The 20,014-nt window shown below is 36.5% G+C and overlaps 1 long non-coding RNA gene and 1 pseudogene across 2 annotated transcripts; one reads left to right on the forward strand and one right to left on the reverse strand.

Annotated features, from left to right (window-relative positions):
• Positions 1 to 5,280: 5,280 nt before the first annotated feature.
• LOC147483608 (uncharacterized) lies at positions 5,281 to 8,847 on the reverse strand. Its single transcript, XR_015206127.1, has 3 exons — positions 8,532 to 8,847; positions 7,630 to 7,737; positions 5,281 to 5,816 (listed from the first exon to the last, which is right to left on the reverse strand). It is a non-coding gene; the product is annotated as an uncharacterized LOC147483608 (long non-coding RNA).
• Positions 8,848 to 13,705: 4,858 nt separating this feature from the next.
• LOC147483609 (ETO1-like protein 1) lies at positions 13,706 to 19,636 on the forward strand (annotated as a pseudogene). Its single transcript, XR_015203908.1, has 9 exons — positions 13,706 to 14,153; positions 14,386 to 14,491; positions 14,705 to 14,851; positions 14,926 to 16,756; positions 16,831 to 16,952; positions 17,078 to 17,141; positions 17,718 to 17,816; positions 17,907 to 18,442; positions 19,311 to 19,636. The product of XR_015203908.1 is annotated as an ETO1-like protein 1 (transcript).
• Positions 19,637 to 20,014: the final 378 nt, after the last annotated feature.

A 20,014-nucleotide genomic window follows, 5' to 3' on the forward strand; every position in this document is an offset into this window, starting at 1 on the left:
TCACCTTTACTGTACTCGGAATACGATCTTAGCAGTACCGAAGGTTTTTTGGAGAGGTCGGTCGGTAGGAAGCAGAGTAAAGAAATTGAGAAGAACAAGAAAGTTGGTTCTACTGTCGAGGGTAATGTTGCATCCACTGCTAAAAATATGGATGAATTTCTTAAAATTTTTAAAGAAAGTCGAAGAAATAAAGAAGATATTCTAAATGGGCAATTTCAAAGTATGCTGAAATTGAAGCAAGGGAAGACACAAAAAAAGTTATTTTTGAAGCAAGAAAAACTCCGTGTTAGAAAGGAGGAAAATGAGACTAGGTTGTTGGCAATGTCACTCGACAAAGTCAATCCACATTTGTGAAGAGTTTTAGAGCTAAAACAAGATGCAATTATAGCTAAATATGGAAAAAAAAATAAAAAAATAAAATGCTGGATCAAATAGTACAAATGAAACTTCCAACAACGAAGAAGCCAATGATGACTGACTTGATAACTAGAGTAACTCTAGTAGTATGTAATAAGGGTGATATGTAATAATTGTATTTTATTTATTTATTTTTATTTTATGTTTTTGCAATCATGTATTAGTTGTCGTTCTATTAATAAAAATTGTAATTCATTTGCTAAATCAAATGAAGTAAATTAGAACTTATCAAAATGATCAAATGAACAATTCTAAATCACACAACATAATAATAATCGTCATACAACAAACTTAATATTATAAATCATCAAGTCCTCACTTCCTACATATGCCTCCTCTGCCATGAACTCCTCCTCGACTGTCCTTGTGCTGAACTCTCCGTCTGTCCATGTGATGAACTCACCCTTGTGCGATCAATCTGAGCTTGTAACTCATCAACCTGGTGTTGCAAATCGTCATAATCCACATGAGCCTGCGAAATAACTCTCTCTCTCTCAACACTGTAGGCAAATACCGAGGAGCGCAAGCCATCATTTACACGAAGGCATGTCTCATATCTCATGCGTAGCTCATCCTGAAATAACTATTCATTAATAATTTATGACATTTTCATAATAAACATTAATAGTAAACCAAAACCAATAAAAATAATTACCAGAGGTAGATGTCCAAGTTCAGGCTCATCTAACTGTACGACGCAAGTGTCATCAGTAGAAGAAATGGGTTGGTAAATCGTCTGGCCACTCGAATCACTCAAACTGAAAACCCAAGGCCACTCTGACTGAGGGGGATCTGGCGTTGGAACAAATGTGTAATGTACAGTCCATCTTTGAAACGCCACCGTCGGGTGGACGGGGGCCAATTTGGAATTCACGTCTGACACCCATTATGTTAATCGTATGAATGTTGCCTGTACGACCCACAGCTGGGAGCAAATGACCAATAGATACCTTAAACCAATAACGGTAGTACTGCTCATAAGTCTGCAATGTAACTAGGTCAGAAGCCTGTAGCCAACTCCAATGCACGTTTCTCTCGATGACTTGCTCTAAGGTCATGTTCTTAGCCTTTGATACATGGGTAGGCGGATCAGGGGGATACCAAAGCATGGTGTGAGTTGTCTGTAGCATCTATCTCCTAAATACCACTCCATATCACTCCCACAAGTGAATACCATCCTCCTATGAGAAATCATCAATGTGTATCTACAGTCATTCGCGCCGATGTGCACAGATGTCCTCCAAGGCCTCCAAACAATAGAAGCATGTGTGCTAAGCTCGATCTAGGTTCGGACAGAAGTTATGTTATGACTGATCTCACTGGTCAGACGAGCTCGACGAGGTCCGTGCCAAGCCCGAAGCCTAGGCCTCTCATCGATATACTATGTGAGGATAGGATTTGCAGTACGGAAATACTCATAAAACCATACCTCTAAGAGAATGACAAACTCTCCCATCTGGGGACTACTGACAACACCAGTCTGCTGAGAAGCCCTATCTAAACAACGAACAAATGGCGAGATATGGCTCCACCAAAATCAATACCCTAACTCATGCAAGTGCTTAAAGTTGGCTAGATACCTCAAGTTAATCGTGGAATGACCGGAAGGAAAAAAAGAAGCCCATCAAATACATCTGAAAGCTCTTACATACTCAACAACATGTGCTTGACCATCATCGGAACTCAAGTGACAAATAATTTATCAAAAGCGCAACCCCGAATCAAGAGTCAACAATGTAATGTATGCAGCCTTGATACCGAAATCCTAACACGGCTTTGTCTATATGACTCCTCTACGACAAGGGAAGAAAGTCATCATTTGGGCACAACTCTGGAATTTAGTGCTACATCTCAACGGGTTACCTAATCCTATACTCAAACCAGATATCATGCAAAAATCTAGTGGAGTGAAGCTCAACACTCCCTGAGGGAAGTGAAAAGTATGTGTACTATCCCACCATCTCTCAACTAAACCATTAATAACTCCCTGAATGTCAGTCTTATTGTAAGGTATGTCAACTAGATGACCAAAGGGAGTCGCTAAAATTGCATCTCTAACATGGTCAAGTGCACCGACTTTTTTAATATCATCCCACCACGTCTTAAGCGCACGTGGAGTGCACCAAACCCGATACATAACACATCTCTAATGTACGCAAAATGAAACTAAAATTAAAAAAAAAAAAAAAACGTACGTATTTAACTACTAAAATTAACTACTACTACTAATATATGAAATTAAAATACATACATGTAGTTTAAGAACAACTCTTGAGATATGCCTATCATGAAACCTCATAGACACTGGCCTAAGATGGCTGAAATCAATAGCCTCAGCAGGAAATTCAAAATCGACTTGTCGCATCGGCTAAAGAATGGATCGTCGACCTCGGCTCCACGATTTCCAGCTCCAGAAGTGTTTGGTTCATCATCTAGATCACCAATGGGATTGTTCCAAACGTATGCACTATTACCACTGTTTTCTTCTTTCTCACCGTCACCACTCCATCTTGTTTGGTTATTATAGACATATTCGTCGTCGGAATTTATTTTTTGTTGCTAGAACTAGAGAAACTAAATTGAAAAAAAATGTGTGAAATGACAAAACTCTAACTATTGCGCGACATTTAAACAAACATAGCACGCGACATTAATACTGGCGCGCGACAGTACCAATGGCTCGCGATAGTACTAATGTCGCGTAGGGTGGAATCTAAAATCAAATTTGCAATCAAAATTTGCAACCACCTAGAGTTGGTCAAAATTTGCGACCAGCTTCTTCAAACTTTTTCTTGAAGTATAAAGAGTATCCTACCACCACATAGATATAAGTGCTCTCAAAAAAGAAGCAAAAAAAACTGGCCACTTAAAAATTAAAATAAAGATTGACTTGGCAGAATTGTTCTGGTAAATAACTGACCAGTGCTCATTCTTTGTCGACTACTTCCCACTTTGGCCTTCTTTTCCTCTTCCTCTTTCTTGAGAACTTCATGAAAAGTGGAGTTAAGTCTTTAGATAATGCCAAACACATGATGTTCGCAGCATAGACCATCATTTAAATTTTGAGCAAAAGCAACTTCAACGAATCTCAGGAAAAAAACATATGAATTGAAACAATAAGCCACAGGTGCAAACTTGCAATATACAGAATGATTTTGGAATGCCCATGCATGCAATAAATTTACTCTATGTCACCAAGAAAGATACACGGTCATCGGCTGATTAGATGTGTACCTCATTATTATTCCACCTTGTGGATTACATAAAGTGTATTACTGATGTGGCTTATGATGCTTTATTCGGCCATGAATCACAGAACTACAGAAGGTATTCCTCCTTATCCCAATTGCATAGAAACATATGTATAGAATATTTTGGATTTTAGGCTTCTGTAAACATCGCAAGGAAAATGGACTTTGGCTACCGAGAAAGAGAAGGCACACAAATGTAGACAAAAAAGTACAAAACACAACGAAATGCAGGAATCTACGTAAGTTAAGTGTGCTTATGTTCCTCTCATTTTCTACTTCTAGGACTTTACATGCCTTCGAACACATTACATAACCGTTCTTTTTAGGCTTACATCCACCCTCCTGGAGCTATCCATTCTCCATATCGTCTGAATATCAGCAACCTCCACTTATTTATGAGGCACCAACTGTATACGCTTTATGTGGCACGTCACTGAATTAGGAGGATTCCAGACTTAAAAATAACTCTTGACATCAAGATTAAATTTTCTGATTCTTTATGAAGGAGATTGTAAAATATGTGGAGATATTTTCTCCTCCCACTAGTTCATTGACTGGTATATCTGTCAAAAAATTTAGTTCGGCTCAAATTTGACCGCCTCATTTTGCACATTCTGTTGAAAATAAAGCTTTTCTGATAACTCTTAAAGGCTTTTTCTGATAGATATCCGACCATTAGATGGATAATAATGTAAACAAGGAAGAAGGGCCAGAAAGTAGAAGCAAACAACACATATGACAAACACAGTGCAATGGAGAAGGGATACATACGAGCAACGTTGAGTTTAACACGTTCACGACGTGCTTCCATTAATGAGAATACAAGGGGCGCACACTATCCTCACATGTTCGACTCACAGAGTCGGTTTCTTATTTTGTCTTTTACTTGTATTAGAAGTCCTATTCTAAATGTGTTCGGTTACCTAATTGGAACCCAACTCTAGATGTAATCTCTATATAAATCAATGATAATTCATCGTCTTCTCTAAGTGAGTAAACACAACACAATTCAGAGAAGACCCACTCCAACTCTCTCTCCATCTTCCTTCTTCTTGGTTTCTCTCATTATAACCATGTCACAAGTCTCCTAGCATCACCACTAACACACAATTTAACATCTATCTCGGGGTTCTCGGCCATTTCCTGAAAGTTGGAATCAGGCTAAATATCAGATAACAAGAAATAGGGTGCTCGAACAGGACGTAAACAAGTTGAAACAGTATAAATACTAGCAAAATGCTCGTGCTCTGCACGTTTTTAGATGTAATCACTTGTTCACAAAGTCAGCACCACTGTAATAATCTTACAAAAAAAGTTACATGGTTTCAAAGGTGCAACTATAGAAGTGTGGAACACATTTAGGTACAATGCTATGCATAAAAAGAAAAGAAGATATGATTATAGAAAAAAATAAAATAAAAAGAAAAGAAGTGAATTTTCTTTTGCAATTGGTCCGTCATAAGAAGAAGTTGAAGACCCAATGTAACATGGTAAACAAAGGAATAAAGAATAATTGTTTTGTCTAAATTTGAATAAGAAAGACAATAATTACTCCGTCCATTCCATTGACATAGAAAAGGAGAAAAAATAATAAATAAAAACTTCTACGAAATAAGCAATCCCGCCAATCCGGAAGCAATAGACTTGAAAAAGTTGAGATCCTTAACTACAACTGCATAACTTGATAGGGCCTGCTACTATGGCCATAATTAAAATACACATTACGTGAATACTAATAATTCCTGTTTTGCTAATGCTCACAGATTTTTAGTACTGTACTACAATGAATGTTTTCTTCCGCCAGCTTTTAAAGATGCATGCTGAAAGGCATCATGCAAGGTACATCCTTGAATGAGCAAACCTTGTCAAGCTTATAAAGCAACTGAACAACTCTAGATGCTAGTATGACACCCTAATCAGGTACATCAGTGAACGCGCAAACCCGATATGCTCCTCTGCATCACTCCCCAACAGGCCCATCCAGTGGCGTCTTGTGAGACATGAACACTTCAATTATAATATTGGTAAAGACCGACTTGCTACTATCCTTGTAGAGGCTCCTGTCAACAGACTTTTCCTTGATGAAGTTTTCAGTAGCATAAATGCCTAATAACCTCGTGCATTACTTACAATCTTTGTTTGTAATCCCTGCATACTGCAGATATAAGCAACGCATCACAGTACTTGTGTATCAAACAATATGCACTATTTACTTATAATTAAATACGCTCATTTGAACACAATCGAACCTGTTTAATCAAGACCACACTCAAACACCCTAAACTTGTGCCACCACATACACACAAACACACAAATATATGTCGAAGGAGAGACTTTCAAGGGAACGATGGAGATATCTTCAACTTCTCTTTGAATGTCCATGAAAAATGGGAATGACTCGTTCTATCTTCATAACATATATGCATACTAAATGACCAAGGCATACAAATGCATACTGACCTATGAATACTAACATTAAAACTAATCACAAAAAGAAGACATGTTTAAAATAAAGAGAAAAAAAGGAATTTAACAATTCAGTGTATAATACTAAAGTATCACCAATTTACACGTGAGAAACACTGCGGTAGCTCAAATATATCTAGATCACTTGAAGAAGAAAAAAGATTTAGTGCTTGAACAATACGTTGCCGATCATTTTTAACACATTCGTATATTGAATCATTAGTTCAAGTAGTAATGCAACTAAGGATGCCTTTGTTCCCACATAGTAGCCATAGGCGAGGGAAGTGTAGAATGCATGTCTAAACAGCAATAGTTAAATGTTATTAGTGCTGGAAAGATTATTCTTTTTCCATTAGTCCTTTTTTTTTACCAGTGCTGAAATCAGATCTGAGCTCTTCAATCCAGTATGAACCGCTATCTACAACCCAATATATTATTAGCATCAGTAAGTGCATATTATTTTGTTCTATAAATATGCAGTTCGTGGCAGGTGATATTTGTGGTTGATGCTAGTGGGAGCATGGCATTGAATCGAATGCAGAATGCAAAAGGTGCAGCGCTTCAATTGCTCGCAGAGAGCTATACAAGCAGAGATCAGGTGAATTCAAATCATCAATACGAATATACGATCAATAAATCTTGTAAAGAAAGTAGCAGTATTCTCCATGCTTATACTGCTAAATGGGGTATGTATTTTGACTTTATTTGGTATGAACTTATGCATGGGATATGTATTGTACATCAACCAAGTAGACCGTTGCCTTAAATCTTCTGCTCCATAGTGCCTCTTTGATCTATTTAGAGTCCATAAAAGGTTTGGCAGGCTGATGATAGGTCTCAACCTTGAAAAGTAAAACCGCTACTAAACTGAAGTGGTTTTTTCTTTTATAATTTGCATTTTGGATATGGATAAACATGTGTTGGAGCAATGAATTCTAGAATAGTATGGTAGACAATTTGAAAAAAATGATGCAGAGGAAATTGATGAAAAAGTGACCACCCACATACAAAAACCAGATAAAAGTGTACTACGTAAGAATTTATAGCTTGGAAAAAATTCAATCAGAAAGAAGTAAAGAACACTTCAAGTATTTAAGCAAAAATTAGATGAGCCACATAGAACTACAATAGAGTTATTCGACTTGGAAAGGTTAAATTAAAATAGCATCCCTGTCTCTCTTTGTCTCGACAAATAAAGGACAATTAGAAAAAAAAAATCAGTAAAAAGATTTTGCACTCTGATGTAGGCATACAGTGGATGTCGCTAGAATAGAGTTACACCAAACAGTCAAGTGCCAAAAACAATGAAACAAATAGCTCAAGTTACACCACACCCAATTTCACAATCATCAAAATCAGATGGTTTGTGATCAAATCTCACACTCCAGCAAATAAATAATAAGCCTGTAAACTTATTTACTTACGCACAACAACTTGATCAAAAGAAGATAAACAAACAAACAAACAAATAAAGAATAAAAGGGGAAAAAATTACCATTAAGAGAGGACTGATGAAGAAGATAGTAGTATCCTATTTGCCTCTTTTATCTCCATCTCTTATGAGATCCAACTGATAAGTTGGGAAATCTTGCATAAATAAACACTACAAAAGCACAAATAACATTTGGTTATTATAGTAATATATTCTAATGTTACCATCACTTGATAATATATGCATGAGAACTTATATGCCTAATTTTTCATCCCAACAATCACATCGTTTCTTTTGTAGCGAACGAAGAGCTGATAAAGTGTTTCTTTTAGCTTCTTTCTCATCCTATAATTTTCAAAATTATAAGTTTGTAAAACATAATGCAATCACTATTCCATGTACGCCAACCATCACCATCAATTGAGATTACCAATGATTCACTAATGCGCCTAACCGAGATTAATCGGTCTATATTTAGGCTTTTAAGACCCAAGAGCCTTGAACATTGGAAAATATCTTAAAGACATGACAAAGACGACTCATAATCTATAGTATCATTTGTAATTGGCAACTCCCACTCCCCCTACAGGTTCATATGTGAAAGTTCAATTTTCATCATTTTGGAAATGCTATTACAACCACCATGAATGCGTAGTAATTCCAATATATATATTACGTTTCTTGCATGATTGATATCTTCAGTCATAGCTCCGCCTAAAAAATAAAGCTCTTCCGCCTACTTCAATAAGTTAGCCTTACATGTATGTATATGAAAACAAAATTTGCAGTTTACGTCTGAAACTCAAAACCATTCACCTGCTTGTAACCTAAACTCAACATGTGTACACATATATAATTCATTCCGAAAATTATACCATGTATCTATTCAGTTGCATTATGGAATTGCAACAAATGTTATCAACTATTATAAAATTTGGTTGCTAAAGGCAAGATAGAAAGAGTACCTGCCACTGAGATATTTCCTCTCCAACTAACTACCTGGAAACCGTCAGGCCCCTCTTTCAGTGACCAATCTTTCCTTGCCTTTTCAGTAGTCTTCGTCAAGATTCAAAAACCAAACTTTAGAAACAGCGCTGCAAAAAATTAAAAAGGCTGAACAATTAAAAACAACTGTGATAGCCTTACATCTAAAGGATCAATAAAAGAAGTAAGCGACCAAATGCTTGCAACCAAACAAATAAATAGAGCAAGTAACACGGAGCCAAGTTTTGAAGCATCCAACGTTTTGAAAAACCCCTTAAGGGAGAACCGTAAGCAAATAGACACCAAAAGCGGGGAAGGAAGGAACATTCAATTCTGAGAATTATATAAGACACATCAAGACATCCGAGGTAATGAAGAAGGAAGATCACAAACAGTTCAGCAAACAAAATTAAGAAAACCACCAAGGTCATTTATGGTGCTTAAAGGTTGGAACTGAAGGATGTTACAAAATCAAGACCATAAAGATTCATTTTGTAGATTCAACTGAAAATGACATACTAAAACAACCAAATACTCCTCAACCCCACTGACCGTGTTAAAACAGCCAAATACTCCTCAACCCCACTAATCATGTGGAAGTAATGTTCCCTTTTTGACTATATTGGCCCATTACTCTTGGTCTAAGCCTTCCAACTGTCCAACATTAGTATCACCATTGCATTGACACTCCACACACACATATGGAGAAGGGCGACATATGAAAACTTGTTGATATGGTTCTATGCATTTGTTCCAAGTACAATATTTACGCACGGCCTTCATCTTACCTTAGTTCCTTCATTTCTGATGCGATTCTCATAAAGATTGAGAGTCTTCAATACAATATTTGATTGAAGAACACCATCAAAGGCTTTTAATCCAACTGTAGTAAAATCATTAGCAGAAAAATCCGCTTCTTCAGCATTTTGAAGCAATTCAAAAAAGAAAAAAAAATGATAAGTTCAAAATAGGAGACAAACCTCTGACATAGCAATTGAACAATTAAAAGACGAAGTTACCTGTATTCGAGAGTGATAGCAACTCTACTTTTTCCGAAAACCCCCAAGCTCAATTAATGTATGTGATGTTCACTGAAAGGACACAAAATGTTTAGAGCGGAATCACAACATAATGGGAGACAGGGGAAGAGAAGGAACCATATATACCCAACCCAGCAGCAAAACCCCAAACAAAACATGATCCCATTTTTAATTTATGATAAAAAGGAGAATACACGTTAATTTTCAAGACAGGAGACAATGGCCTCAGATTAGACACAATCTGCAATAGTCGGAAGTTCATGAAATACTCTTAGTAACTAAAATGCATGGTGCCAAATGTAATTATACCCAGGGTAGAAGCACGCGGGGAGCGAGTCTTCCCGAAAAGCAATTCTAAAAATCAAACCGGTGCAATTGAGAGTTTTTTTTTCCAATAATCGAGCAATGAAGAAATTTGGGGATAAAGCAAGCAAGAAGAAGTGAAGAAAATAACAACTTCCTTCCCTTCGTATTCTCTCTCTAGCCTTCTCTTTTTCCATCCTTTCATACTCTCTCCAGTCCTTTCATATTCCTAACGCCCTAATAATTAAATGATATTTATGGTGCGTATAGTTGGAAAAGAATGGCGCGGATTTGGATTTTTAATGTATGACCCACACAGAATGACGGATTACTCCCATTCAGAACAGTTAGAGAATACTTCAATTTAAGGACAAAATGAGTACATTAAATTTGTAGAGGGCAAGAAATACGAAGCAACCCTTCTAAATATTATATAAATATTATATAGGTGTTTTAATTTAAGTATTCATTCATGGGCATTATGCGTAAGAAAAATACCTGGATGAATTTAAGAGGCCAAGATCATTATAGGAGATGCTACTAATTGAGATTAAAGCTATTTTCTTTTTTAAATACGAATAAGATATAAAAACATTGTAATAAAGATGATACTCAGCCTACATGTGAATAAAACAATATATAATGGGAAGTCAGACAACGTAAAAGGGAAACTAAAATAAAATTCATATGAATGTACCAAGTAAAGTGAAGTCGATGGCAGCAACCTATACAGTGCACTTTCTCATGCAAAGGATAATATAACTCTGGTCACTACAAGAGGGAAAAAGTACATGTATCACCTATTAGGTACCTACCACACCTTGGAAACAAAAGGAGTAGCAAAACCGTAGAGCTCAAATTGTGAAGTGTCAAATAGTCAACTCTCACCCACTTAAACTTTGTGTTGTTTTAAGGTGAACCAAACTTCGCAGTGCCTCCAAAAAAAAATCACAAACCTCAAGCAATAAAAAATGAAGAAGCAAGCCTTATAGGGTCAAAAAGAAATAGACTGTAAATTGTGTAGTTAATTAAGCAATGGTATCAAATAACTAATTCATAGACATGCATCTAAAAATAGAAAAATAAAAATAAAAAATGAATTACACCATTTAATCACGCAATTAATAGTTTCAAGTTTAAAGATAGGCTGGCTCGACACCCCTTTAAAATATTTACATGTACACAGGTTAGCGCATATGCCTACAGCCATCTAGTTAACCAAAAACCTTAAGACGTCCTATTTGTTTCACACACATAAGGTACACCCATCTATTATTACAAAACCTAAAAGGAAATTTCATATTTGATTCTGCATACAGAAAAGCCCAAACCTTATTAATTACAATAAGCGGACTCATGATTAAACATAAAAAAATACATTATAATTTTAAGTGAGCTCCTACAACTAACCACGCCAACAAAGATACTACAACAAAACTGGTTGCACTAAACCACAATAGAAATACATGTTTACATATTGGTTACCTCTTAAATATGAAATCCGCTAGTTTCTGCTTAGCTTCACTATGTACTACCCTCGATTCGTTTTATAGAGTACCATACTACAACTTTGATCATGTGTAAAAAGCACGAGCTTAAAAAATGTGCCAGAATATATCAGACAATTTTTCCTAAGAAAATATGAAAAACATTGTTCAATGTAATTATTGGCATTTATTAGTATTATGCTTTTCAGGGTGAGGGATGCGTTAATAAAAACAGTTCCATGTGACACTTAAATTGCACTACTCTTGGCATCAAATGTGAAATAAGCGACACCCCAAACACATATATGAATGATAGCCTAATACTACACTTAATGGTACAAACTACAAAGGCGATAATTTATTCAAGCGCAACAAAAAATTCCAGATATAGGACCATTCGAAAAGAACAAAAAACGACAAATAGAGTAAACTATCAAGCACTAAAACACTAAGTATTGGCTTCATGTTTCATTAGAAAACGTCCACACTATACCTTTCAAAGTTATAAACATAAACAACGTCCCTAAGAGTGTAAGACCCCTTCTCAAAGTTATCTCTCAAGTGATTTGAATTCAACCTTTGACTAACGACCATGCTCATATGCACCTATAGAAATAGACACCAATGCTATTCAAGCTCGTAAAGCTAGCTTTCCAACTATCAAACAAAACTTTGGCATATGATCGTGCATCTGTGAGTTAATGAACAAATTCCAGGCTGAAAATTGATGGTATACTTTAGTATATATATCAATTAGAATAAAATTTTAGTGGAAGTAATCTGTCTATTCTTGCAAAGTTTCTTATCACAATTATGGAAGAGCTATGTAACTTGGAGGAGTCAAATTAGAGCACCTCAGCAACTAAGGTGCAAAAAATGAACAACCACTTCAGATGCATAAATTTTATCTACAACACTTTACATCGGGTCCATAGTTGAGCTAAATTAAACTATTAGAAATACAATAACAGTGTCTATACTAACCACTCTAAAATGCCTATTTCTTAGATTTGGAATACTCACTCTAAGACTCAATGTGGAGTCTTCTCCAAAAAGTATCAAAGTAAATATCTACTTGTGAGTCAGCAGCTCAGCACTCACTCTGTATATGTGAGGTTTATTACTCAGTTCAAGTATGTCATTAAAAAAAAATCAAAAGAGAAAGAAAGGTAATATAATAGGAAACCTGCCATTGCTCGATCTCAAGTATTTCACGAATGCACCCTAAAAATCAGTGGAGCTAACTTCTATCCATAAGGGCATCTCCAATGGGGATAAAAATATTACACCTCCACATAGGCGCCACCTAGGTGCCATTAGGATTTTACAACTCCAATTATAAATTATTGTAGAGTCCATAAATATCCACTCTCTATTGTTCCCAATGGAGAAGTGTAAAAAAGTTCAATTTTAAACTCGGATGTCAAGTCCCTCTTTAAATTAAAGTGGGACGTCACTTGAAGTGACGTCCGAGTTTAAAATTTTCAAATTGTGACTTTAGAAATAGATAGAGACGACACTCCAAGTGACGTCCGAATGTTTTTTTACTCAGACGTCTATTCGAGTGTCGCCCGAGATTTTTATTAGCTGATAGCGAGAGGGGGAATTCCTCACCCTCTCTATCAACTAATACTTTATTACCTACGGTATAACACTTCCATTTGAAAGAGTTAATTAGGCATATCATTACAAAAATTATTAATTAGGCCTACCCGACCACTTGCCCAATATACAAAAATGAAAATATATATGAAAACCTGAAAATTCGACACACTATCATGAATATGACATTTTTGACAAATTGGAGCCGAATTAGCAAAAATATTGTTTCACAAAACTTGTTCAAAACATGAGTTTGTTTCGGCTTAAGTGGACCAAAACTAATTTTAATTATTGTACAATAACTTATGAGCTTATATTTTAACAGTTTCATTTTTCGACAAATCTCTACTAGTAGCATATCCTATAATTACCGTGGCCTCTTAAATTCATTCGAGTATTTTTCTTACGCATAATATCTCTGGATGAATAATTAAATCAAATGCCTAGATATTTATTAACGAGAACTATTTTGTCTTTTTATGCTTTTATAAATTTTCAATACCAATATTGTTCTTAAATTAAAATATTGCTTAAGACCTTTGAATAGGAGCAATCAGTACGTCTTTTCATGTCACGATATATTAAAAAACCAATTCCACGCCATTTTGAATTGTACGCATTACTATAAAGCATTACTATAAATGACATTTAATAATTGGGTTATCAGGTGAGCGGAGCGAACAATCTTGGCAGAAGGGGGGCTATGCGGACAAAAACAAAGTTGGTTGGTTTCTGTCTGTCTGTCCTCACCATCTCTCTTTCCCTCTCCCTCCTTCCTTCCCTCTATCAAACCCTAACTCTCTCTCTCTCCCCACCCACAAACCCATCTCTCCCTCTCTCGATCTTCTCCACCCTCCGGTCACGCCCCCACTGCTCATCAGTTATCTAGTTTAATACAACGTTAAGAAATGAAAAGTCAAACAAGAGAATACGAAGAGTTTCTTTTCCCTTCGTCTCTCATCTCTTCTGCTTCTCATATTTTTTTTTTCTCATTACAAATGAAACTACTACTCTCATTCTTTTAATTTTGGGTTTCTCCCCGTAAGACCAAAGGAAAAAAAAGTAACCAAAAAGTTGAGTGTAAAACCATTACAGAAGAGCTCGGAGAAGAAAGTGTCATGGAGGAAGACCACTCTCTTTATCTCCTATCTACCTTTTGATCTTATCAAAAGTAAATTTCTGATTCTATAATTCTGTGTTCATCTCTCTCTTTATAAAAACCAATGACATTAAATATGGAATCGATGTCTCTAGCAAGCCGATTGCTTTGTTGTATGAGTTTTGATTATCAAAAAGAAAAGATTAGATTTTCATTTTTTAATTTCGAATTTTTATTTCACCCAAGGAACCTGTGTTCAAGGAGCTGGTGTAATTGCTTTTAATTTCATGAGTTTTAATTTCAGGTCTTTTCAGCAATGACTGTACCGTGTTAAAGGAGCTTTTGTCTATCACTTTCATAGTTGATTCTGTGTGGTCAATCAATGGGTCCTGTGTTCAGCAGAATTTGACGTGCGTATAGTTTTGGGATGTGCAATTTTTTCCTTGCTGTTCAGTCCTTTTTCTTCATGGCCCCAAAAGCTGAACAGTCTGTTTCTTGATTCAGTGGCACAATTGACTGTGATCAATTTACTCATTTTAAACATTTTAGTCAGTTCCTACTTCATAGGGCAATCTCCTCTGTGATCACTTAGACTCACCACGTATTTTTGCTTTTTTCTTCAGATGTTTGATTTGTGATCACCCCATGAGAAATATTTTTCTGCCAGAAGCTTGTAAAGAAACCCAAATCCATGCACTCAATCCACAGTCATGGCTTCAAGTTGAGAGAGGAAAGCTTACTAAATCCCCTCCATTTTCCCCTTCTTCGATGTAAGTACTTATTTTATTTTATTATCTAGCTTAGTTTCCTTTTCATGATATTGAGTTCATTTGTATGTTCTTAGAGAATCTCTCATCAAGGCCCCCGAACCGCCTGTTCTCCCATTTTATAAGCCTGTCGATTATGTAGAAGTTCTAGCTCAAATTCATGAAGAACTTGAGTCTTGCCCTCCTCACGAGAGGTCGAACCTTTACTTGCTACAGTTCCAAGTCTTTAGAGAGCTTGAAGAAGTCAAACTGTTACGGAGGAGTCTCCTTCTAGCTTGGCAGAAAGCAAGCACAATTCATGAGAAAATTGTTTTTGGGGCGTGGTTAAAGTACGAGAAGCTAGGCGAGGAGCTAATATCTGAGTTGCTTGCTTCTTGTGGTAAATGTGCTCAGGAGTTTGGGCCAATAGACATTGCCTCACAGCTTCCCACTGGTATGGATTTCAATTCCCCTAAAATATATGGGATAAATGAGAAGCGGGTGTCTAGAACTGTCTTATTTCAAATTAAAGATGAGAGAATAGCCTGTGACCGGCAGAAGATTGCCGCCCTATCAGCTGCATTTAATGCAATGCTTAATGGGGATTTTACTGAATCACTACAAGAAGACAGAGATTTTTCCAAAAATGGCATTTCTCCATCGGGTATGAGGGAAATCAGGGATTTTAGTGAGACTGGGAGTCTAAATGAAATTTGTCCTGATCTTTTGTTGGAATTATTGATATTTCCCAATAAATTCTGCTGTGAAAGGCTCAAAGATGCCTGTGACAGGAAACTTTCATGTTTTGTTACTTCAAGAGAAGAAGCAGTGGACCTTATGGAATAGGCTCTTGCAGAAAACTCCAATGTCCTTGCTGCTTCATGTCTGCAAGTGTTCCTTCATGATCTTCCCAATTGTTTGAGTGATGATCAGGTAGTTAGGATATTCAGAGACGCTAATAGGCAACATAGAGCAATGATGGTTGGGTCTGCTTCATTCTCGCTATACTGTTTGCTATGTGAGGTTGCCATGGCCCGAGATCCCTGTTCAGATATTACAACTTACTTTTTGGAACAGTTAGTTGAATCTTCAGTCAGTGGCAGGCAGAGGCAGTTGTCTTTTCGTCAGCTAGAAGCACCCGGCTTCTGAGGAAAGAATATGACGAAACTGAATGATTATTTGAGGCTGCTGTGTCAGCAGGCCATGCTTATTCTGTTGCTGGCTTGGCTAGACTGGATTTCATCAAGGGATGGAAACAACGGTCTTGTGACAAACTCAACTATGTGATTTCCTCCTTTAACCCTCTTGAATGGATGTATGAGGAGAGAGCACTATACTGTGAAGGCGAGAAGAAGTGTGATAATCTTGAGAAGGCAGCAGAATTGGATCCAACACTTAACTACCTGTACATGTATCGGGCTGCATGCCTGATGAGGAAGCAAAGTGTTGAAGCTGCTCTGGCAGAAATAAACCGTGTTCTTGGTTTCAAGCTTGCATTGGAATGCTTGGAACTCCGGTTTTGTTTCTATCTGGCACTAGAGGACTACCGAGCTACCTTATGCGATGTTCAGGCAATTCTTACATTGTCTCCCGAGTATAGGATGTTTGAAGGACGGGTGGCTGCTTCCCAACTATGCACACTTGTACGTGAGCATGTTGACAATTGGACAGCTGCAGATTGTTGGTTACAACTATATGATCGGTGGTCTTCAATTGATGATATTGGGTCCCTATCAGTTATATACCAGATGCTTGTAGAATCCTGTCTTCAGTTGATCAACATCTTTTATGATGTTTGATTTGAACAACATCATAAAGGCACGTATTGTCGGATAGAAGACACAGATTTGGAGAGATCTACAAAGGAATCTAAGAATGTTGTCCTACAACATCTTTCATGGCTTGGCCTTGATTGGGATTGGGATGAAGGTCAATTTTTTAATCAAATTTTTCTAATTTATTGTTGAGTGTGGTAGATCATCAAATTTACCCTAGCTATGCAGGTCCTGGTATTGGTGGAGATTATGGTCCATATCGACAGTCTTGACGCAACTCTTTATACAACCATTATGCCAAGAAGCTTTTGGATTCTGGTCATGTTTGTCGCTGTTTTTGTTCAAATGAGGCACTTCATCTTTCTATCTATTTCTATCCTGCTTTATCCCCAAATCTCCCCGCTCTTCCGACTCCCCAAACCAACTCTTCTTCTGTTGTTTGATTTTCCAGATCTTGACAATGACTCATTTGCAGGTGCTCTCTCTTTCTTTTTGCCCCAATTTGCCATGGCACAGTGGAGGAAATACTTGATGCTATTGTGAGTGACAACTTGCATTGTTAAAATTGCGGACAATATGGTCTTAAGTATTGTTCAATAGCGAGTTATTTTATGTCCACTTGGCGTTTTGAAAATGCTGGCCATGTCCTTCTCTTTATGTTAGTTTTGTTGTCAAATTACTTGGGTCAGCAATTTTTTTTTACTGCCCAATGTTGCAATTCAAACGTGGTATCTCAGTTTCTCAAACGTGGTATCTCAGTTTCGATAATACCCTTTGGGGAACTGGGAGGGAATAGTTTCTTTACAACTCAACTTGAATGTCAAGTGAGACGTTCCTTTTGCAACCATTTTCTTCGTTGCCAAATGCCCACCATAGCTGTCATTGATAAATCGATTTACAGAAAAAATAAATAAATAAATAAATAATAGTAATATCATTTTGTTTATAATGATAGTATTTTTAAAGCCGATGTACACTTTTATCCCCAACTTCACCCGAGATGATAACTAGAAAATCAGAAAGAGTCAGACGCTTGTGATTTTGTGAAATTGTCAGTTGCTGGAAATTAAGTATGTCCCATGCTCTCTTAACATAAAGCACCTGTATTTTCGCAGGAAAATGAAGCAGCTAGAACGAACGATGAATGGTGCCTATCAACGGTCAAGAAATTGAAAGAAGCCTCTCCATTAGGCCTCAAGATTTCCTTAAGATCTGTGAGTCCCTTCTGACACCCTTCTCCTATTTTTTCATAGCTACACCGCTTTTGTGGTTTATAACCACATATATACTGCCTACTGCTTCAGATACGAGAGGGTAGATATCACAGTCTTGATCAAACACTCCAAACACGGGAAGTTAAGTCAAGGATAGAGCATGTGATTGGCGTGACACCGATATTGTCCTTCAATTAAAGTGTTGTTTAACACTGTTTAGTAAGTGTAATCGGTCATTTCATGAGGCAGTTAATTAAAAAACCAAATCCACGCCATTTTGAATTGTACACACACAATAAATACCTACTTAATATTAATTACGGTGTCATTAATTACCATAAATACACAGAGCCCTTTCACTTTCCGTCTCCCTCTCAATCTCCACTCTATGTCTCTCCCACTTTCTTTTGCCAACAGTAAAAGATAACCAAATGAAAAAAAAATCATATTTTCTCCTGCTCGTGCATCTTATACACTATACAGTATGAAGGTTAGTGACACGCCAATCACATGCTCTCAAATTTGAACTACAGTTTTCTTCTCTGGGCTATAGATCGTCTACTCAATTGATAGAAGCCGTCATTGAGAACCATTAGAAGAAGAACATTCAGTTAACGCAAAGATAAGTAAATTTTTAAAAACTATCAGTTTCTAAATTTATTTTGTTATATTGATTTCAAATCTTTCAATGTATGAAATCTAATGTCACATGCCTGCGATGAATTATTAATTTGTAAGCTATTGTCTCATGGTAGCTGTAGAAAGTACTCTGAAGATGAATTTCTTCAACGTAAGGGTTCAGTAAGAGTTGAATAGCAAAATAGCATTCACTTCATTTTGCTGGCATCTCGGAACTACAAGAATTATTAAAGACAAAATAGTACCGCTGAGACACCAAACAGTAGGGATAAAACTTTGTTGTCAATGGTACATCTAAATGTTTAGTTGGATGTCAAATGCCTTTTATTTATGGCAGTAAGTATTTTCTATGGGTTGTAGCATACATGAGGATAAAGTGGGGTCTAAATTATGCTCTTGAAAACCTCCAATCGGGGTTAGTTAACTCATATGGGCGTACTAGCATAAGGAATGCCATTGTATCAACAAAACTTATGCCACATATACTGGATCAAATATGGTATCTGCTATTAGTTTGAACTAGAAGAAATATTATATTGTCATGATATTGCAACCACATTTTGAAACGTAATATCGCTCAAGTCCAGCACATATGTAAAGGATATATATATAGGCAGCAAGAGTTATGACTCAAGAAATTTTCTCGATTGTTTGATTATGGATAGTGTGACTAAAGAAGATCCTTCCCTTATATGTATCTTGAGCTTTTTGTAAGAGTTGAAATTGAAATTTACCGTACTTTGACAATGTCTATGTTGCTCAGTAGCTGATGCAAAGAGGAATTACTTAGTATGCATCGAACGAGCAAGATTAAGAACATTTGAATTGAAGTACTTGAAACATTTGTGTTTGCAGTTTTAGCAACTATTTGGGAGAAGACAGCTGCAGGGATATTCAGGAACCAAGGCATGCACAAGTATTCCTTGGGATGGAAGCTATTGAATGACTTGAAGGTAGGCATCCAAAGACATTTTATGGAGGCAGACAACACCAACACCATAGCCTTTCTACAGAAAGTTGTTATTGAAACTAAGTAGAAAACAAATAAAGTAATCAGATCCAGTTTTGCATACACAAGTTGCAGAGGTAGAAGATATGTAGTTCAAATATTGTGAGATCAAATTAATTGGCCGGCAATTTTTTTTTAATTATTTAGTGTTCCACCTTCTCTATCTTTTGTATTTCATTGGTGTGATTGAAGGGTCTTATATTAGCTTATTAATATTCCAGGGTGGTGTACTTGAGTGGCTGAGTGCATTCTATAACTGGTTCATCTGTTTTAAGTTTACATCTGTTCTGAATCATGAAAGAGGAAATTTTGAATATATAGTTTCCTATTTGTTGTTTGTATGATGTATAGGTTTTATTTGAAGATTCTGTCTCATGACCGTTATCCTACGTTTTGTGTCCAGCTATCTTCTCGCAATATACTAATCAGAGAAGATCTATATACCGTGGTTTCCCGTTTTTGGAATAGAGTAAGAAGTTCATGGTAATGTATATATGAGAATCTTAAAGAGTAGTACACATGAATTACCCAGAACCCCTTGCTTCAGACC

Source organism: Coptis chinensis, chromosome 8 (genome assembly GCF_015680905.1).
Source record: "Coptis chinensis isolate HL-2020 chromosome 8, ASM1568090v1, whole genome shotgun sequence".
Lineage (NCBI taxonomy): Eukaryota > Viridiplantae > Streptophyta > Magnoliopsida > Ranunculales > Ranunculaceae > Coptis > Coptis chinensis.